This window comes from Somniosus microcephalus, chromosome 4, assembly GCF_052327205.1.
Source record: "Somniosus microcephalus isolate GS21.2 chromosome 4, FLI_Smic_1.0, whole genome shotgun sequence".
Classification (NCBI taxonomy): domain Eukaryota; kingdom Metazoa; phylum Chordata; class Chondrichthyes; order Squaliformes; family Somniosidae; genus Somniosus; species Somniosus microcephalus.
In genome coordinates, this window is record NC_140990.1 from 160,969,919 (window position 1) to 160,992,863 (window position 22,945).

Genomic DNA, 22,945 nt, shown 5'->3' on the forward strand with positions numbered 1-22,945 from the left:
ATTTCAATGCTTCAACTTCCTTCGGAGATTGATTGATCGTACTATTCAATCCCTCTACTGGAGCAGCTGTTTCAGCATTTTGTTGTTCGACATTGACGTGAGTCAGCGTACTTTTGGCATCCAAGGGTTGCTCTGCTGCCATCTTCTCAGTCTGTGTTGCAACCTCAGCTATTTCAATAACTTTTGAGAGCTCCGAACCCCTTTCCTTTGAAGATTGAAGCTCGTGTTCAAATTGTTCCCATTTCAGAGTCTTGTCCCTCAGCATATGAAGGAGTTGGCTGACCGTTAACTCTTCTGACCTCATCCGTTTCCCAGTAGCTGCAGGGCTGTTTATAACCTTGCCCTGGGGCTCCTTTGCTGTTTCTACTTCGCCATCATCTGCAGCCTCCACCATTCAAATTTCCACAAATGAATCGTCCGGTGATGCTGCACCCAACTTCAGTAGGAGCTCGGAATTCATGGCGACCAACTCAGCCTTTTCTGCCTGCAATCTGCTAACAAGCGCCTTCAGTTGCTGAACATCTTGCTCCACCAGATTAGAGCACGCACCTTCAGAAACCGAATCAGCTTTGATTCGTTTGGCCTCCTTGTGCAGACGGTTTGTGTGCTCCTGCTCCCTTTTCTCCCTCAGCTGTTTCTGTTGTCTTTCCAGATTCTCCCACTCTGTGTCAAAGAACGTTTTCATTGCTTTTATCTCTTGCTCGAGACGGCAACTCAATTGTTCTAATTGCTGTTGTAATTTGAAATGGAGTTGAGTTCGAGCCCGGTGTTCCTCAGACTTGTGCGTGTCTGTAAACTGGACAGACTCAGAATTCTCTGCCAAACTATGTTGTTGTTGTTCAGTGGAATTCTGTTCTGAAACTTTGTTCTCCTTTGAAGCATCAGTATTTATGCACTCCTTCATTTTTCCAACCTTAGTCAGCAAGTCCATTTTAGACTTGTCTTTCGCACCTGGGCTGGTCTTGTCGTCATCCGTTTCAGAGTCTGAGCTGATTGTCTTCACCGAGTTCTCACTCGTTATTGCTTTTAGGTAGTGCCATTCCATGTTTATTTCCCTGATCCACTCCCGTCCCAGAAGTGGTGGACCTCCCTCAGGTAGTACATATAAGTCTATTCCTTGGTGTTCTTTGCCCCTGTCTCTCACCTTGACTTGTATCTTTCCCATGGGGTATACTTTATGCCCCGTGTATGTCTGCAATACGATCTTGGTATCTCTCAAGGGTATATGTGAGAATAGCCGGTTGTAATCCCTTCGATTTATGACTGATAGGGCTGATCCTGTGTCCAATTCCATTTTCACTTGGACTCCGGCTACTTTTAGTGTGACCCAGATAGTTTGTAGGTCAGCTTCCTTACTCACATTGTGAATTCTCAGACTACCCAGTTCCTGGCCGTTCGGGTCTGAATCCGAATTCTGTTCATCTGAACTCTTCTCAGCCACCTTGTGTACCTTGCTGTACTTTTCCTGCGGTGACTTTTTTCTGTTGTTGGTCTTCTTTCCTGACCGGCATACTTTAGCTATGTGACCAAGCTTGCCACATTTTCTACATTCCTGGTTTTTAAACCAGCATTGGTTCTGGTCGTGTGTTGTCTTCCCACAACGATAACATTTTGTTGTACCCGAAGTCATTTGATCCACGCTGAGTACCGCTGCCTTCAGCTGCATTTCCGCAGTGCCTCTCGCGGCTGCTTCGTGTGATGCTGCAATAAGGACAGCCTTGTCAAGTGTAAGATCGTTCTCTTCGAGCAGTCGCTTTTGTGTTCCTTCCTTCGACAACCCGCACACGAACTTGTCTCTCAATGCCTCTGTCAGATTTTCCCCAAACTGGCAGTATTTCGCTAGTCTACGCAGTTCAACCAAGTATTCCACGTTGCTTTCCTCTTTCCGTTGCATTCTCGCATAAAATTTGAATCGTTCCGCCAACATCAGCGGTGTGGGGTTCAAATAATCCTTCAGGACAGCAACAATATCAGCGAAAGTCTGATCCGCCAGTTTAGCTGGTGATAGAAGATGCTTCAATAGCCCGTATGTCTTCGCCCCCATTGCGTTTAATAAGGTGAGAGCTTTATCATCATCTGCTATTTTATTGGCCTCACAATATATCTCGATGCGTTCTACGTACGTGGCCCAATCTTCCACCTCGGAATCAAAGTTGTTGATGTTACCATGCTTAGGCATCTTCACTATCTTTTTGAGAAACCACAATGAATTTGTTCGTTACTTTTTTTTTTCAAAAATGGCGGTTTCCTGCGCTTGTCTTCTTCCCCGCCCACTTTCAAAATGGCGGTTTCCCGCTTCTGTCTTCTTCCCCGCCTATTGGCGGCTTCCCGCGTTTCTTCCCCTGGCGGGAGGGGTAAGCTTTCCTTCGGGCGACGACCGCTGGCTTTCGGAGTTCGCAGCCTGCGCGCCGGCTTCAGTGCGTTCCTTGTTCCCTTTTCTCGGCCGGCAACCGGCGCTGGGGACAACCCGTTGGCGGCGAACAGTTCCAGCCGCTGGGCGGAATCTCGCTCGGTCTCCCTCGCTCGGTCCCGTTCCCCCTTCACTCGGGCTCTGTCTCTCCCTCAGCGGCTTCCAATCGCGCCTCCCAGCCCTCTCGCAGTCCGGTCCTTTCCTCCCCCGGCTGTGGCTGAGTTCTCCGCGGTTTTATTTATTTTTATATCTTCCCGCGCCTTATGATCCCGGTCGCAGCGCCTCGTGGCCTCGGTAGCTGCCCGGCCTTTTTCGCCGGTCGCGGTCTAGCTGTCTCACGATGCTGTTGCGTCTCCCAGCCCGCTTGTAGCCCGGTCTCTCACACCGGCTGCGTTCCCGCTTGTAGCCCAGTCTCTCACACCGGCTGCGCTCCCGCTTGTACCGCGGCTTCCGTGCCCTACGCTGCCCCAGTCTCAGCGCCTCTGGGCCCGACTTCTGTCCGGCTCCTTTCCCCCGACCGTGGTCGAGTTCACCGCCCTTATCCTCCGTTTCTTTTTATTTTCCCCCTACTCACAGTCAACGTGGCCGACTTGCTTCTCTTGGCTGATCGGCTCACTCACCGCCGTGGCAGAAGGGACAATAACAGCCTGTTGCTGATGGAAGGCTTCGTGTCTGAATCCTTCCTTCTTCCTTGCTCTGCAGACTCGAGTCTTCTCCCAGCAGAACGACGAGGGCGGGTGCCTCTTCTCGACGCTCGTTAACTGCTTCGGGTGTGTCGCTGCCGCAGGGTAAGATCGAACCCGTCGCCACTGTAAAGTCTGTGGGTTATATGGTGAATTAATACACAGACTACAAGAGTAACTTTAACAGGACTTTACTATTCGAAGGTCAGGGCGAATCTGCCCAATAAATCCTTACACAGCACTTATATACCGGTGTGGTCACCACCGGTATTACAGTATACAGCAGCCAAGATAAAGTAGTGCAACACCTAAAATAGTTCTCTTAAAGGTGGACGGTTACATACAATAGTTCTCTTAAAGGTAGAACGGTTACATACACTACAGTTACCACCATTGAGAGGGAGGGAAATTCAGTGCTGGAAAGGCTGCAGTGACTTAAAAGAGGACTTCACTTTTTGAGTAGCAGAATGTAAGATGTTCAGAAGAAGCCTTGGTGAGGGTCAGCAGCAGAAAATGCTCTCAGATTGCCAGATGCATCTGTGGAGATGTTGCTAGATGAAGTCAGGGCAAGTAGGGATTAGCTGTTGGGTACAGAGTACAGGAAGTCCCAAAGATGGATGGTTCAGGCTTTAAAGAGAGAGGTCGTGGAGCTGTTAGTGCAACTTCCACCACCCTAAAAACTGCCATACAGTACAAGAAGAGATTCAGTAACCTCTCAAGGGAATAACAAAGGTAAGTCAAGGCACTGTTGCCAGTCCATATCCTCTACCACTCACAGAGCCTTTGCCTCCTTGTCAGCACCTGAACTCACTTATAAAAAGAGTGGCCTTTGCAATAATTTCTTCAAGGGGGTCATTTTCACTTTGGGCGATAGTATAAAATGTGCGATAGCTATTTAGCCGCCCGTTATACATCTCTCACGATTTTAATTTCTATGGATCTGCACTGTGCACATCTGAACAAGCTCTTCTGATTTCACTTCATAGTGGGTGCCATGGGGGAAGAGACCAGCCACCCTGATGACTACCCAGGCACTTCATCAACAACTCCATCGTTACATCTTACTTGTGGTAGCATCAACATAGGGACATCCACTAGTTACTGAGTCAGAAAGCTTTCACCAGGTGAAGCACTGAGCACTAGTTGTTTTCATATATTCACACTTGGAGAGAATAGTGTACACAGGGTGTTAAAAACTAGTTGTAAGTAGCTCGAGTGGACTTTTGAATGCCTTTTGGTGAATGTTGTTATGTAAAGTAGATCTGTAAACTGTAGAGCGAGATAGCTTTTTCTCTTTGTTTCTCTGGTTCCATTGGAAGGAATAGGAATGGCATGACCCTCCTGAATAGACCATCAGTGACCTTCTTGATGCAGTGGTGAGCTACTGTCTGACTAATGCGACAAAGGTCCTGTTACCTGTAAGGATCTGGTGGCAAAGAAATTCAACACAGTGGTGAGTTTGACGAGTATAGACAATGCTGTTCTCTTGGTGAGAGTGGGCTGTAGGTCTTTAGCCAACAGTTGACATATCTCCCCAATAGCCTTTGTTGGGAGGGGGAGAGTAAAACACAGCCTTCTTGGGGTACTGGAACGCAGAAGAGTCTAGGTAAGGCCTTCTTGGCCGGTACACCGTAGTGTGTGGGTATCTGTGTGTAGGGAGAAAGTGCCTTCTGTGAAGTCTCACTCTAAATGTTTCCAAACTAATCTCTTCCTCCTCCTCTTCAGAACCAGGTATGGGTTGCACCATGATTTCAGTCTTTTTTAAGTTGATTGTAAAGTCAAAATGTTGTGTCACCCGAGCAAAACAGTTGGATAGCAGCTGAATGGCCTCAAGATTGTGTGCGAATAACACAATATCTCATTTGAATGTGGAATTGGGAGGAGCACTCCTGCTCCACATTCAGGTAAGTATATTTTAAAAACTTACTTTACTGGTTGCTGTCTGCAGCGGTCTCTTTAAAGACCACCTGTTCGGCTGTATGAAACTTGTTTTTTCTGAATGCAGCTGCAGGGTAAATTAGTCTTGCAGTGGGGTCTCAAACAGACGTTAGGTCTTTTGCATATGCAAATATGCATGCTGATTTTTTTTTAACCTTTGCCAATATGGCGGATGGTGCACTTTCAGCTCATAATGAGCGTGCGCTTCTTGCCCATCATATTGGAGGCTTAGGAGGCTATTTAGAAAAACTTGCATTGCGTTGCGTGAATTTCTAGGCCCGATTTTTAGAGTGCTTTCAAGCTGTCTTTAAATGTCTTTTACCGTCCTCCACGAGATTGTTTCCCACTTGTCAATGTGCCATAAAAGATCTTCTTTGGGATTCCTTCATCAGACATTCGCACCACATGCGACCTGCCCATTGTAGCCATGCCTGCATGATCAGAGCATCTATGCCTGACATGTCAGCTTTTTTAAGAACTTTGGTGTGAGGGATTTTATCTTGCCATCTGATCTTCATTAGTCGTCTCAGGCAGCTTAAGTGAACGTGTTTCAGAGGGCAGCACGGTGGCATAGTGGTTAGCACTGTTGCCTCACAGCGCCAGGGACCTGGGTTTGAATCCGGCCTCGGGTGACTGTCTGTGTGGAGTTTGCACATTCTCCCCGTGTTTGCGTGGGTTTTCTCCAGGTGCTCCGGTTTCCTCCCACAGTCCAAAGATGTGCAGGTTAGGTTGATTGGCTATGATAAATTGACCCTTAGTGTTAGGGGGATTAAAATATGTGGGGTTACGGGGATAGGGTGGGATATGTGTTGGTGTAGGGGTTACGGGGATCGGGTGGGATATGTGTCGGTGCAGGCTCGATGGGCCGAAATGGCCTCTATCTGCACTGTGGGGTTTCTGTGATTTCTGTGATTTCTTCGTGTGGCGTGCATATTTTGTCCAAATCTCACAGGCATAAAGCAGGGTCGTCAGAACAGCAGTCTTGTACACTTTGAGCTTGGTCTGCAGGCTGATGCCTCCCTTGTCCCAGAGGCGTTCATGGAGTTTGCCAGAAGCTAAGCTGGCTTTGGCGATTCTGCAGGATGGTTCTGTATCTATATGGACTTCGCTAGACAGGGTGCTACCTCAGTAGGTGAATCTGTCCACAGCCCGAAGTATATGATGATAGGTAGAGTGTAATCCTTGCCAGGGGCACCACCATCTTTTTAAGGCTGATAGTCATGCCAAATTGTAGGCAAGCTGTTGCAAAGTGGCTCACGATTGTTTGCGTATCATTATTGGAGTGGGCCACCATGAACAAGTTCTTCCAGCACCTTTATTTTAGCTTGTATTCTTCTAAGGTTGAAGAGCTGCCCACCTCTCCTTGACTCTGATTTCGAGATTACTGAAAGCTACGAGACCAGCAAACAAACTGCTGAAGAGTGATGGCGCAAGGACGTATCCTTCCTTAATGGGGAATGGGGAAGGAGATGTAATTGTCTGCGTCTTCCATCATACTATCCTGGACTTGTTTGATCATTTTGATGAATTTGGAGAGGATTTTCCAAGACCCTCTCTACTGACAGTGTGGAATGCATTTGTCATGTCAAGAAAGACACAGGGCAGGATTTTCATTGGGCCGTGGAGGCGGGGTTGGAGGCGTGAGGGTGGTTAAAATTGCAAAAACTGGTGGGCGGGCCCGACCCCGCCTCCATCCCGCCTCCATGCCATTTTCAAAAATTCGTGTCTGATGGTCCCAACTCTGTCCCGCCTCCAAGAGGCGGGATAGGCCATTAAGGCCCTTAACAAGCACTAAATTGTCTCTATAATGCCATTTTGAATGGCCATTGCGATTTTAACCCTTTTCCCACGTGAAACACACCTGTTCTGAAACACGATGGTGAAACCTGGCGGGAGCACAATTGGATTGCTGACTATCAGCTGCAGCTCAACCATTAAAGAGGAGATTTGATCAGCCATCATTTGCAGGTGGCAGGACTTTGTTGTCTCAGGTCTGGGGGAACTTTTAGAAGGCATAACCACAGCTGTGGAAGTTTGGAGCCTGACACCCATGTGTGACCTCCTGGGAAACCCCTCTCGCCACCTTCACTGAGCGCTTCCTCAACTGAGGCATATACCAGAAGCATGGGAGTCATTTATCTCCTTCCCTTTTGGATATTAGATGAGGCTGAACAACAGCAGCAACAACAACAGCAGCCCCAACAACAGCAGCAACAACAGGAGCGCCAAACTGCTGCTAACCCACCTGAAGATGCACAGGCCAGAAGGGGCCAGTGCATGGAAGCCCGTCGGCGCAGGAGATACCCCCCAAACAGGGTCTACAGACACAGGGTCAGCTATCTCAACATCTCTGAGCAACAGTGCCAAAGGCGGCTCCGACTTTCGCGAGAGGTAGTGGGTGACATCTGCGCAATGCTGCAACAAGACCTTCAGGCCAGAGGACCAGGTGGACAACCCTTACCAGTGGCCGTCAAAGTCACCACCGTACTCAACTTTTTTGCCTCAGGCTCATTCCAGGGATCAGCAGCAGACATCAGTGGCATCTCCCAGGCGGCCGCACACACTTGCATCACGCAGGTAACCAATGCCCTCTTTGCCCTCATGCACAATCACATCCATTTCACCAAGGATAGAGCAAGTGTCACAGCGCGTGCGGTTGGATTAGCTCATCTGGCAGGCTTTCCAAGGGTGCAGGGCATCGGTGACTGCACACATGTGGCCCTTAAGACACCCCATCACAATCCAGGTATTTTTGTCAATCGCAAGGGCTTCCACTCCCTTAACGTTCAGTTGGTGTGTGACCACAAGAAGGAAATTTTGCATGTTTGTGCCAAGTACCCTGGCAGTTGCCATGACTTCTTCATACTGCGCCAGTCTAGTGTGCCTCCGCTATTCAGTCCGCCAGACTAACTTAATAGATGGCTACTTGGAGACAAGGGCTATCCCCTGAGGACGTGGCTAATGATGCCGTTCAGGAGACCATCCAACGAAGCTGAGGAGAGCTACAACTCCAGCCACATGTCCACCAGAGCCATAATCGAGCAAACCATCGGTTTGCTGAAGATGCGCTTCAGATGCCTGGATAGATCAGGTGGCGCCCTGCAGTACTCAGCAGCCAGGGTCTCCAGAATCGTCGTGGTTTGCTGTGCACTTCACAACATGGCACAGCATCGTGGCTTGCAGATTCCTGAGGAACAAGTGGCTCCTCACTTATCCTCCTCAGATGAGGAGGAGGAGGAAGAGGAGGAGGAGAGCGAAAATGAACATCCTACAGAGGCCCATCAGCCAGCGGCAGCAGTACGCGAGAGCATAGCTGCCCGGGATGCAAGGAACGCACTCATCTTGGCCAGATTTGCTTAGCCTAGTCACTCAAGCACTTTTGCCTCGCAGCTTCTTACCTGAGCATCAACAATGGCCACGAACCAGCTGATTCCTAGCAATTTGACCACCATACTGACAATTGCAAGTAATCCTAAGCCCTCAATGTGGAAGTCCCATTCGCGAAATGACACACGCCACAACTACAGCAGTAGCCATCAGATTTTTTATGTACATGATTCATATGATGGCTTTTACACATAAAACATCAAATTTCACCCAAGTGACTACCCTTGTGACTATTTATGCAGTATCTTTCTCTTACGCGTGCTCCTACATGGTGCTTCTCTTGTGGCTTCAGCAGATGTGGAGGCCTCTTGCTCAGTTTCTTGCTGCTCCTGTCTCGACACCCTTGGTGGGCGTCCTCTGGGGTGGCGAACCTGTGAGGGCTCATCAACAGTCCGCTGCTCCTGCGGCTGTGCAGGGGTTGAGACGACCATCTCAGTTGGGTGTGGACTCTGGTGGGGCTCTGACCAAGGGCTCTGCAGTGACATGGAAGTGTGAGCGCTTGGAGAGGAGCCCCCACTTCCTTGATGTCTGCCACCAACTTCCCTCTCATGGGTCAGGTCCCCCTCAGCACTTGCAAGTGGCTTGAGAGGACCTTGCTGCACATCAGGGGGGCCATGGGGACCCGTATCTGCACTGGCAGTCCTACTCAGAGGCACTGCCATGAAGGTCTGGTTTCTCTGTTCAATAGCTGACCATCGCTCTTCCAGAGATGTTAGTCTATTCTGAACACTCGCCATGTTTTCAACACTGGCAACTTAGCATCTCCATGGAGGTTGCCATCCTTTCCATGTTGATGCGTTCATGTGCCAATGACTCCACAAAGGCTCTGCTCATGTTAGCGAGGGACTCCTCCTTTCGCTCCACAGTCGCAGCGACCCTGGAGACAAAACCTGCCAGAGACTCCTGCATCTTTTCCTGTAGTGTGGATGGACCCAGAGGCAGAGGGTCAACACGCAGCTGAGCTGAGCTGGCAGAGTCCTGCGCCCTCCGACTAGGACTCTCCACTGCTGTCCCTGTCTCCACAATCTGCTGATGCTCACTTGTGAGCTGTGATACACCAGGTGACAACACTATTCTATGTCCTGAAGGTCCCACCGAGGTGTGAGCGTCTGCGCTGGTGCTGGGTGCGCTGAATTCTGCTGACGTTGCGCCCTCAGAGGTTGCAGCTTCCTCTGAGGAGTCTGGCTGCTCAGCCTGTTCCTCCTGGCTAGTAGGGACTGGTGCTTGTGATGGTCCTGTGGGGGAGTAAAGGAAAGAGTCAGAGATGTGATACCAAGGTTACATGCACATTGCATATTGCAGATGATCATTAGTCCATCTGTTAGAGCTTCCGAAACATTATCAACAACTCATGCAATGTCAATGAGTGAGATGGAAAACTATTCTATCACCAGCTTGGTGTGATGCACCATTCTGTCCATCCCCCACATGCGCGTCGCCCTCCACTCCTGCGATCTCCAGGACCGCCTCCTCCCAGGACGTGAGGTGGGCTACTGATGGTGGTCCTCCTCCTGTCCTCGCTCATTCTCTTTGATTGTGAGCTCTCTTTTCCTGCAATGAGAGAGACAAGTGGAGGTTGAGTGTGAATGAAGGAGTGAGTGTAGAGAATCCATAACATAGATGCTTAGAAGGAGACAAAGATGGAGTGAGGTGGCAAGACCAAGGGCCCTCCCTGTGTGTTGCCAGTTGTTTTCATAGCATCAGAGTGATAGGGAGTGTGAGGGCTGCATAGTCGAATAGTTAGGTGAATGTGACCATAGAGAGCGAGGGAATGGGTAAGGGTGCATGGATGTCAGTGTCAAGTGGGATGTGGAGGTAGAGATTGCTAAAGCTGAGTGTTGGTGAGGAAAGGCAATGGGGATCAGATTGAGAGTGATGGGAAATTCATACTCACTTTTCCAGTGCGCTGAAGGTCATGAAATCTCTTCCTGCACTGTATCTAGGTTCTGTGGGTAGCCGATAAGGAGTTGACCTCCTTTGCCACTTGCAGCCACGCAGACTTTGTCTGCTGGGGAGGCATCTTCCTCCCTGATGAAGGGAAGAGCACCTCCTTGTGAGCTCTTGCTCCCTCCACTAAAGCCTGCAGGGCAACGTCGTCGAAACGGGGTGCAGACCTCGGTCTTTCTCTGGCCATTCTGCTTCCAGCTCAGTGTATCAGCAAATGCCAGAAGGTTAGCAGCCTGCTGAAGAAGCAAGGCTTGTTGCAGACCTTAAATGCAGCAGCAATGATGATGTCATCGGAGGCGACTTTCAGACTGGAGAAACTCATTTGCCATGGGTTCCCACACGCTGGAACTCAATTGGGCAATTTAGTTAAAATAGCATAAATCTCCACATCGAATTAGATTCGTGTGGATAACACGAAATGCGGATTACACGACACCAACCCGCACCTGAATGAAAATCCAGCCCACAGTCTCTTCACTTGCTGAACCAACATTAATTGGTAGGATTTGTTTCAGCAATGTGTTGAATAAAATGATTAGGCATCACTCCAGCAAGGATCTTTCCAGCAATGAAAAGTAAAGAGATTCCCCATTGATTATCACAGATAACACAATTCCTCGTTCCCTTGTAGAGGTAGGCAATTGAAGAATCTATGAATTACGCGGCTCTTCCTGAGCACCACATAGATTGAAATAGTCTGTTGAGGCATTTGAGTAAGCAATCGCTTAGTATATCTCACCTGGGATTGCATCAGAACTTCCCATTTGAGAGCAGCCAGATGGGCACTGCAGTCTCTGAGATAGCAGGTTCTTTTGCAAGGATATCACTAATGGCACACTGAGGCAGCTGATTGACAGTTTCATCATTGATGACTGATTTCTTATTTAGGAAGTTTTGGAAATGGTCCACGCATCTTTTCAGGATCTGATTTTTGTCTGTGAGAAGAACGGTTCCATCAGTGCTCATAACAGGAGTGGTGCCACTAGACTGTGGGCCATATAGTGTCTTGAGTGCATTATAGAAGTATTTCATGTCACTTTGGTCAGCATAGGCTCTGCCTTTTTACTCCACCAGGTGTCACACGTAATCCTTAGTTCGCTTTGGACTTATTTACGAATGTTGTCATAAGCTTGCTTCTTCTTGGTTGATGATGTCCTTTATCCGTGATGAGTGCAGGCAGTGTTTTTTATATCATCATTTTTTTCATCAAACCAGTCCTGGTCTTTACAGTTTAACGTTTGAGTATTATGTGAATGAGGCAATGGTCTGTCCAACATGCAGCACCTCTCATTGCTTTGGTGATCTTGACATTGTTGACATCCATTTTCCTGACTAAGATGTAATTAATCAAATTCTAGTGTTTGGAACGGGGGTGCATCCAAGATGTCTTGTTCATATTTAGCATCCAGAAGATGGTGTTGGTGATGATAAGGCTGTGTTCAACACATTTTCTTAGCAGCAGGAGGCCTTTGCTGTTGTAATTTCCAATGCCATGTTTGCCAGTGATGCCCCACCAGCTTTGATGGTCTGATCAACATGAGGATTAAAGTCATCCAGGATGATGAGTTTGTTATTTTTAGGTACCTGAGAGATGGCGATCTAGATCTTCATAGAACTTGCTTTTGATTTTATTTGGGCTAGAATTTTTGTTTTCATTTTGAGTTCTCCTAATTTGTGTCTCCAAGCTAGGGGCTGCAACACCAACCCTTTTGGAGCTGACTGTATTTCTGCCTCTACCTCAGTGATTTCCTCTGTAATTAATTATATTATGAAAGCGCTTAAAGGCAATTTCTCACAGCTTCTCTCACTGCCGGGATGGGATTCCCCATAGCTGTTCCATATGCTATGTGGGATGCTCCACACTCCCCATGCCCAAATCTTGAAACCTTGTCAGCTCCTGAGCTCTTCCCCCCTCCCCCCACCCCACCCCCCCCAGGACCCCGAGCCATAAATAGCCTTTGTATCACCAAAGCCCCCTGCCAGGAACATTGTTAATAGTTTTAGTCTTAGTTTAAGTTTTTGTTGAAACTTCTTCCTTTCTATTTCAGTGCAAGCCTGTCTGATTATCATTAAAGAGAAGGCTGAGGGGTAACCCAATAGATGTCTTTAGGATTATGAAAGAGTTTGATAGGATAGAAGTAGTGAAGATGTTTCCACTTGTGGGGAAGACAAAAACTAGGGGCCATAAATATAAGATAGTCACCAATAAATCCAATAGGGAATTCAGGAGGAACTTCTTTACCCAGAGAGTGGTTAGAATGTGGAATTTGCTAACACATGGAGTGGTTGAGGCGGATAGCATAGATGCATTTAAGGGAAAGCTAGATAATCATGAGGCAGAAAGGAATAGAATCTTATGCTGATAGGGTTAGATGAAGAGGGGTGGGAGGAGGCTTATGTGGAGCATGCGGGCGTGGACCTGTTGGACCGAAGGACCTGTTGGACCGAAGGATCTGTTTCTGTGCTTTACATTCCATATAATTCAATGTTAAGAGGGATGTCACAGTAAATGTACGGTGCTTTATTAAATTTACCTACATAGCATTAAAACTGAAAACAAGTGCAGATTATGTAGTGAGCCTAGATTTAGTATCTGCATCATCTTTTTGACTTTCTTGTTCTCTGGCCATGGTGCTTGATTTAGCTTGAGAAGCATAACTGATCTTGGCAGGCAAGTAATTGATATCCAATACCTGCATCCACTAGGCAGTTAGTTTAATTTATGAGATATCAAGATTGTTTTTCTATGGTACAGCAGCATATAGGGTGAAGGCTGTTGCTTGGTAAGATTCTTTGTATTGATTTGTAGCTCTTTGTTGGTTATACAGAAGTATTGGTATTGTTTGTACATTAATTTGAGTACAAACAGGATCAAACAGCTTGAAAGACTTTTCTAAATAACAAACTTCTGTAAATTTGCAAATAAAAACAAGAAAAAATTGAATGTCAAAAGATGTAGTGTGTCTTACTTGTAGTTTAACTGGCAAGAAGAATAACTTGTAAAGTTAAAGTAAATCCAAATGTTTCGTTATTCAAATTTTTACAGGTAGAAATAAATCATGTTATATATCTGTCTCTTGTACGAACATTTATTACTAAAGCTTAGGCTTCAGTTAACACAGACAGTATCCTAGTTTTATTTGCCAATTTTCTCCCCTTCATTTCCTCTCCTGATGGTACCCCTTGAGTATAGACAATTAAACGATGATCTAATTGAGGTGTTTAAGATGATTAAAGGAGTTGATCGGGCAGATAGAGAGAAACTATTTCCTCTGGTGGGAGAGTCCAGAACAAGGGGACATGACCTTAAAATTAGAGCCAGGCCATTCTTGGGTGCTGTCAGGAAGCACTTCTTCACATAAAACAAATCTGGAATGCTCTTCCCCAAAAAGCTGTTGAGGCTGGGGGTCAGTTAAAAATGTCAAAACTGAGATTGAAAGATTTTTGTTAGGCAAGGCTATTAAGGGATTTGGAACCAAGGCGAGTAGATGGAGTTAAAATACAGATCAGTATAAATACATGATCTGATTGAATGGCGGAACAGGCTCGATGGGCTGAATTGCCGACTCCTGTTCCTACATTCCTACTAGCTCTTGCTGGAGTACAGTTCTATGGCTGCCAGCAGCCCGCTCTGGTAAGTCAGCCCTGTGTGTGCCTAGAAACTGAGTGGCGACAGGCTATTCAATTGCATAGGGCACCACAACAAACACAATCCTATCCCCGCCCAACACACAGACACTTTCCAGCAGGGAGCACTGCTCAGTAACTAGGAACAGGCGGCCTAGTTGATTTTATTACCCCTTCCTAAAAAGAGGCCCTGAAGTCAGTTGCATCATTCTTGCTGCTATCCTGGCTAAGACCATCTAACTCAGCACAGACTGATAATTGGACCAGGGACTTGCTGGCTTGTATGACTCAATAGTACACACACTGGTAATAGAGCCTTTACCCACAAAGTTAGCAATAGGAGTTGTTGGGTTCAGGATAATCCTCATCCTTCCCTTATAATACAGGCACGTGAACTGAAGGGATAGAAAGATGTCTGATTCATAATCTTTAATGATAAACACACTAATGCAAACTCAACATATGCAGTGCTTATGAGATTGATGTCAGCAAATAACTCATCGTGCTTTGTGATCCGCATCTTCTGATCACCCAAGGTAGTTTCAACAAGGCTAATTAGAATTCCTACAGTTCACCAGTGTGTTCTACCTTTATACAGTTCAATACAATACGTAAGGTTAGCACGTAAGCACGCCAGCAGTCACGCAGATAACCTTCTTTCTTCATGTATGTGCATTGTGGCTTGATCTGTTTATTGTTCTCTTAGGCATTTCACATGCTTGAGCGGTTAAACTGGTTTTGAGTGATCGGCACTTTCTCCATTACTCTTCTGTATCCATAGCAACACCCCTTTACTATCTTAAACTTAAGTCATGTGATGCAATTTTCATCTAAGAGCCTATTGTCTACAAGAATACAGTTAATTACATCTACACAGCTGTCTAATCTTTATCAGGCTGTCTGTCTTTGCACACAATTATCTCTGGCTTTTAGATCCTCTCTCGCTCTTGCCTGTCAATTCACTATCGGCCCCTACACCGATTAACCCACGTTGCTTTCTTTTCATTTCAAGTTATCCTAATTTAGTCATTTTCTTTTTATTATCCCTAAAACCCACCTTATTCCACTATGGAACTTTGGGATATACCTTGCCCAGGGTTCCACCTTCAAGTATCCCTCTCATGGTCCCTGGCGAGCGCCTCCCACTCCCCGACGTTTCGCTCCATAGGCCCTACTAATTCCCGACTAACATTACAGTTTCCATAATACTTTTTCTGCACTGTACCTGCCTCAAGGATCTCTTAACCAGACACATCAGTATGATCAATCCTATGGACTGTTACAAATAAAATGACAGGATTTTCACCTAAGGATATTGTCCAATACTATAAGCTACTTCCCACCATTCATGATTTTCTGACACAATTTTACCATTCTCTATCCTGGCATTCTGTTGCTGCATGTGTAACACATGTGAGATAGGAACATAGGAACAGGAGTAACATAGAAACATAGAAGATAGGAGCAGGAGTAGGCCATTCGGCCCCTCGAGCCTGCTCCGCCATTCAATGAGATCATGGCTGATCATCCAAATTCAGTACCCTGTTCCTGCCTTCTCTCCATATCCCTTGATCCCTTTAGCCTTAAGAAATATATCCAACTCCTTCTTGAATATATTTAATGAATTGGCCTCCACTGCCTTCTTTGGTAGAGAATTCTACAGGTTCACCACTCTCTGGGTGAAGAAATTCTTCTTCATCTCTGTCCTAAATGGCTTACCCCTTAGACTGTGACCCCTGGTTCTGGACTCCCCGACCACCGGGAACATCCTTCCAGCATCTAGTCTGTCTAGTCCTGTTAGAATTTTATAAGTTTCAATGAGATCCCCTCTCATTCTTCTAAACTCCAGCAAGTACAAGCCCAATCGACCCAATCTCTCCTCATACGTCATTCCTGCCATCCCAGGTATCAGCCTGGTGAATCTTCGCTGCACTCCTTCCATGGCAAGAACATCCTTCCTCAGATAAGGCGACCAAAACTGCACACAATACTCAAGATGTGGTCCCACCAAGGCCCTGTACAACTGCAGCAAGACATCCTTGTTCCTGTACTCAAACCCTCTCGCTACGAATGGCAACATACCATTTGCCTTCTTAACTGCCTGCTGCACCTGCATGCTTACCTTCAGCGACTGGTGCACAAGGACGCCCAAGTCTCGTTGCTGTAATGTATGTACCTTTAAGGGGGGGAACTACTTTTTACAGCTCATGTATACTGTAGTACCGGCAGTGACCACACCTGTATATAATGTTGAGTAGTAATCTGTATAGATCAGTTGCAGTCTGAGCCACATTGAGTAAACACCGTTTGTACCATTCTCCGCAGTCTGTGTCTGATTATACACGGACGTAACATTGGCGACGAGGCAGGTTCGAACCTACCTGCAACTATGCATCACCTCCCGGGGATTCATTCCTGGAGATCAGTGGATTGGAGGTCAAGGCCACAGACTCGGGCGTCGACCACGGACAACTGCCCAGTCATCCAGCAGAGACTCGAGAATTGCGGGGGAGGCTGTTGAGAGCCAGGCTTGGCTTTCCAGTCGAGGTGGTCCAGCGAAACGGGCTGGCAACAGGTAGTGCGCAGACCCTTCCCGGACAGCGGCGGGCTAGAGCCCGACTGAGCGGCACAGCAAAGGGCTGAGCAGCGTCGACGGAGGAGAGAGAGAGAGAGGGCAGAGCGCACAGGGCGCAGCCGGTGTTCAGGGGCCGAGCAGCGTCGGAGAGAGGGAGAGAGAAGCGTGCGAAACCTACAGGGCGCCACCATTGCCACGAGAACCGGCAGCAGCGGCGTTGGCAGCAGCGCAGGAGAAGCGCGCGAAACCTACAGGGCGCCGCCATTGCCACGAGAACCGGCAGCAGCGGGGGAGGAAGGAAAGCACGGGAGACGCAGCAGCGGCGTTGGCAGCAGCGCAGGAGAAGCGCGCGAAACCTACAGGGCGCCACCATTGCCACGAGAACCGGCAGCAGCGGGGGAGGAAGGAAAGCCATTGGGAGACGCCATTTTAAAGCACACCCAAAATGACGAAGAGTGGCAGTATCACCGCAATCCACCCCGACACGGTGCGGCGTTGCTCTCTCCCAGTCCTGCCTGCGCACCAGCGGATTTCTATGGCCTCCGAGTCCCAGTCGGCGGACATCGGCGGCTGCTGCGTAGTGACACTCGTAGTAGACGGGACCGTGTACGATCATTTTAAACTTCTGGTCCTGCCCGACCTCTGCGCTGCCGTCCTGCTGGGGTTAGATTTTCAGTGCCACCTTAAAAGTGTTACGATGGCATATGGTGGACCCCTACCCCCACTCACAGTCCGCAGCCAGCAGCTCCCAAATTGCCCGCCGCGCACCAGGTGCAACCTCTCCACACTCAGAGTCACCCCCCCCCCCACTGTTTGCTAACCTCACCCCCGACTGTAAGCCCATCGCCACAAAGAGCAGGCGATACAGTGCCGGGGACAGGGTTTTCATTAAAACCGAAGTGGAGCGGCTCCTGAAGGAAGGGATTATTGAGGGCAGCACCAGCCACTGGCGAGCCCAGGTTGTGGTCGTTAAGACCGGCGAGAAGCAGTGCCTGGTCATCAACTACAGCCAGACAATAAATCGCTACACCCTGCTGGACGCCTACCCACTCCCCCGCATAGCTGATATGGTCAACCAGATCGCGCAGTACCGCGTCTTCTCGACCATTGACCTGAAATCAGCGTACCACCAGCTCCCTATCCGCCCTGAGGACCGCCAGTATACTGCCTTTGAGGCAAACGGCCGCCTCTACCACTTCCTTAGAGTTCCCTTTGGCGTCACCAACGGGGTCTCCGTCTTCCAAAGGGAGATGGACCGGATGGTAGATCAAAATGCGTTGCAGGCCACTTTCCCATATCTGGACAATGTGACCATCTGTGGCCGTGACTTGCAGGACCATGACGCAAACCTCGAAAAATTCCTCCGCACCGCCCAACTCCTGAATCTGACATATAACAAGGAGAAGTGCATATTCCGCACAAACCGCCTCGCCATCCTTGGCTGTGTTGTGGAACACGGAGTCATCGGCCCCGACCCCGACCGGATGCGTCCCCTTATGGAACTCCCACTGCCCCACTGCCTCAAGGCCCTGAAGAGGTGCCTAGGGTTTTTCTCCTATTATGCCCAGTGGGTCCCCTACTATGCGGACAAGGCCCATCCGCTGATCAAGTCCACCTCTTTTCCCTTGACGGCAGAGGCCCGCTTAGCCTTCCACCGTATCAAGGAAGACATTGCCAAAGCCACCATGCACGCAGTGGACGAATCCATCCCCTTCCAGGTGGAAAGCGACGCGTCCGACTTTGCCCTGGCCGCTACCCTCAATCAGGCGGGGAGACCTGTGGTCTTCTTTTCACGAACCCTCCAGGGCCCGGAGACCAGACACTCCGCCGTTGAGAAGGAGGCCCAGGCGATTGTGGAGGCTGTGCGTCATTGGAGGCACTACCTGGCCGGAAAACGATTTACCCTGCTCACTGACCAACGTTCAGTTGCTTTCATGTTTAACAACAAGCAGAGGGGCAAAATCAAAAATGACAAGATCTTGAGGTGGAGAATCGAACTTTCCACCTACAATTACGAGATCTTGTACCGGCCCGGGAAGCTCAATGAACCCCCGGATGCGCTATCGCGTGGCACCTGCGCCAGCGCGCCGATCGATAGACTGCGGGCCCTCCACAATGACCTCTGCCACCCGGGGGTCACCAGGTTCTTCCACTTCATCAAGGCCCGCAACCTGCCTTACTCTATTGAGGAGGTCAGGACCATGACCAGGAACTGCCAAGTCTGCGCTGAGTGCAAACTGCACTTTTATAGACCAGACAGGGCCCACCTGATAAAAGCCACTCGCCCCTTCGAGTGCCTGAGCGTTGATTTTAAAGGGCCTCTCCCCTCCTCCGACCGCAATGTGTACTTCCTCAATATTATTGATGAGTACTCCCGTTTCCCGTTCGCCATCCCCTGCCCGGACATGACCAGTGCCACGGTCATTAAATGTCTGAGCGACCTCTTCACCCTGTTCGGTTTCCCCAGCTATATCCATAGCGACCGGGGCTCATCGTTTATGAGCGGCGAACTCCGTCAGTACCTGCTAACTAGGGGTATTGCCACAAGCAGGACCACCAGTTACAACCCCCGGGGGAACGGACAGGTGGAAAGAGAAAATGCGACAGTTTGGAAGGCCGCCCTGCTAGCCTTAAAGTCTAGGGGCCTTCCAACCTCCCGCTGGCAGGATGTGCTCCCTGATGCGCTCCACTCTATTCGGTCACTGCCACTAACGCCACCCCTCATGAGAAAATGTTTGTCTTCCCAAGGAAGTCCACATCGGGGACATCGCTACCGCCATGGCTGACGTCCCCAGGGCCGGTCCTACTGAGAAGGCACGTGAGGACCCATAAAATGGACCCCCTGGTCGAGAGGGTCGACCTCCTCCACGCCAACCCCCAGTATGCTTACATTGCATACCCGGACGGGCGGGAGGACACAGTCTCCATAAGAGACCTTGCACCCTCGGGGGCCGCAGTAACCCACTACTCACTACCACCCCCCCCCCACGATCCGATATCCAGCCCCAAGCAGACGGCAGGCCTGGGCCCCGCGACCCGCTCGACATCTACGAGGACGACACGCCTGTGCCACAGCCCACGCAGGACTCGACGCCGGAAGCTCCACTACCCCTGCCGTCGCCACGCCGATCACAGCGGCAGACAAGACCTCCGGAGAGACTCCAATACACTAACTTTTAATACACTTCACCCCGCCGGACTCAATTTTAAACAAGGGGTGAATGTGGTAAACCACTGTTTGTATTCCACTGTGTACATGCCTGGACATGCCTCGGCTGACTCCTCCCACAAGCCCTAGTATAAAGGTGACTGCTCCCCAGCCCTTTGTATTTCTGGACCGGTCGACCACTCGAGGCAGACCTTCATTCTTTTGTTAATAAAAGCCTTTAGTTACTCTCTTAACTCTCAGTCTTTTATGAGTAATTGATAGCGCATCAGCCGGTTTTACAGGTTCCTTCCCTCCCTTAAAGAGAAGGGCCAATGCTGCGGCCATTGAAGGTTAAGGCTGGGAATGGTCATCGACAGCACCTGCGATATGCACATAGCAGCCCTAAGCACCCTAAGAGAGTGCAGGGCTGATCAATCACGGGCTGAAAAAAATCAAAATACAACACACTGGGGACATTATTAAATTTTGCCCTACCTGACCAGCACTGCCTTTAATTAACGCTCCCCAAGCGGCCAGCCGAGGTGACAGTGCCTGCTGCAGCTGCCATTGTTGACGCTCGGCAATGCTGCAGGGGGCGAAAGTGAATTTTACATCCGGGGCGATAACGGGGCGCTGCGTCCCGGATGAATTCATGATCTTCAGTGCGCAGGAGATCGAGGCGGTAAGTTTTAGTGCCAGCATTAACCTGCCATGGAAGTTCACGGGCGTCAGTAATTTCACCGTGCCCGGTCGGTAAGCCCTTAGTGTCCTGTTATTGCCCCTCGGAGGCACTAATGGAAGGCGCAAAGGAGGCCAATTTGCGACATATTTAGAATTCATAGGGGGTGATTTTGCCAATGGGGAGCTTTTGGATGCGGGACTCCCACTTGTCGGGTTTCTGTCCTGCCTCCATCAACTTCTGGCCAACCCACGCTATTTTCCCTTGATTGACCTTGTTAAGCCTGCGCAGCAGATGAATTGTCATCGTTTGACAGCTCTGTGAAGCTGTCAAACAGTGACATTCTCTGTAGTTTGATGAGGTCTTGAATTCAAGACCTCATCAAACTTCTTTCTTTTGCAGAAATGAGATGGTTGTTGCATTGGAGAATGCAACAGCCATCTGTTATCTCTACCGCGGAGGACCGAGACTCTCCGTATACACACCGATTGAAGCCTGCAGGAAGAAACTTTTACTAACACTTTGCACTTACCTCAGATACTCACCTCTTCACACTTGCACCCAGCACTTACCTTCACAGCACACTTTTGCACCCCTCCGACCCCCGCAGACCCAGTACTCGCCTCGCTGACCTGGCGGGTTTCGGAGCCTTCAGGAAGCCCACACTTGTGAGGGCAAAAAGGGGATAATCCTATTTTCTGCCTGTTAACTACCTGTTCGCTGGAGCTGTTTTTATTTGTGGGCCAACATCGTTGGAAAATCCTGTGGGACCCACTGACCTCAGTATCTGAACTGATGATATGTGCTCCCAGTGAGCACTACTACTACTTTACTACTTTGTATGGCTGATGTAGATGTAGAGCAACAACTATAATTTTAACAATTAGGTGGTTAAGCCAGATAATTGCGTCAGGAGTAGTGGAGTGTATTGCTGTGATGCCTCCTTTGTATTTGTGAATCGGGCTTTGAGTCGTTATTTGTTCCATGGTCTGTTCTGGGTGTACACAGTTGCACAGTGAAGAGTTTTTAATTATCCATTTGTGCATCGAATATCCGCATCTGCCATGGTTTGTGTGGATGCGGTTTAGGGTTGCCCATAAGCTTCATGGAAGATCGAAGCCAGGGATCTTCCACGTCGAGTCTTTCACGAGGTATTTGTTTGTGACTTCTTGTGAACTCCATTCGGCTTTCCAAGCATCGTCAGGGTTGAAGTCACATTGTCGAAGGTTAAGCGCGTTGGTTCGAATGGTTTTGCGTTACTTCAAGCGGTGGTGAGGAACGTTGTTGAGATCCTGGTGGATGGGGAGATGTTCATTTTCCATGATTCGTTGGAGTTCTCGGAGGGTTGCAGCTTCGCAGCGAATGGTTGGGGTAGCGATGTGCGACAGCACAGGCAGGCAGAGTGTTGGGGTCAACCAGTGCTGCACCGCATTTGAGTGTTCAATTGGATTTTAACAAGTTGAGTGTGGCTACATCTGGTCCAGACTTGGCTATGGAGTATACAAAGGCCATCGCTGATGTCTGTAGCACTGATACTGATGGTCCCCAGATTTCTGAACCAGGTTGACCCTTGTCTTCGTCTTGGTGGCTACCTTCTTCAGGTGGTCGTGGAAGGTTAGCGTGCGGTCCAGCTTCACCCTGAGATGGATCGGAGTGGGGTCATATTGCACAGTGGTGCCTCAAAAGGTCACTTTCAGGATGCGTTTAACGTTTCTGTTATCAAGATGGAATGCAGTGACTGGTGTTCTGTGGGGGTTTGGCTTGAGCCTCCATTTCTGGAAATATTCCTCCATGGTGTTTAGGTCCACATTCAAGGTGGACTCGATGCCATTGATGGTGGCTGCTTGCGTTGCCAGGGCAAGGTCATCTGCTTATGCAAATTTGCGCGACTTCATTGGCGGCATGTCACTCGTGTAGACATTGAAGAGCGTTAGCTCGAGTACTGAGCCTTGTGGCAGTCCATTGTTGAGGAACCAGGGCGAGCTGACTTTGTCGCCCAAATAGACAGTCTATTGCTCATATTGTCCATAGCAGGTGTAGTATTTTGAGGCACAGGATGATCCAACATCAGGCCTTTAATCCAGACCATGTCGTAGGCTGATGAGAGGTCTACAAAGGCTGCACCGGTCTTGGATTTCTTCTGGAATCTGGCCTCGATGTGCGTTGCAAGGGCCAAAACATAATCACAGCAACTGCGTTTAGGCTGGAATCCCACTTGTTCTTTGGGGATCACTGACTCAATGATATGGCTGGTTCTGCAGAGGGTGACACATTCCAGGAGTTTGTAGGTCATGCACAGGAATGATATCGGCCTATAGCTTCCCGGGTCATCAGTCAGTTTGCCCAGTTTGAGTATGGCAATGACTATCACTTCCTGCCATGCTTTTGGACTGCATCTGGATTCCATGGTTTTGGTGTACAGTTTCACCAGCCATTGAAGTCCCTCGGGGCCTAGTTGATGAAGAAATTCCAGGGGGTTACCATCTCCGCCAACCGCCTTCCCTTTCTTCGATAGCAAAATACTGCAGATGTTGGAAATCCGAAATAACAA

At 48.9% G+C, this 22,945-nt stretch overlaps 2 pseudogenes; one reads left to right on the forward strand and one right to left on the reverse strand.

The window, feature by feature from the left end:
- LOC147119964 (uncharacterized) overlaps positions 1 to 22,945 on the forward strand; it is a 1,277,156-nt pseudogene that overhangs the window by 314,783 nt on the left and 939,428 nt on the right.
- Positions 22,325 to 22,945, reverse strand: part of LOC147119965 (uncharacterized) — a 48,312-nt pseudogene continuing 47,691 nt past the window's right edge.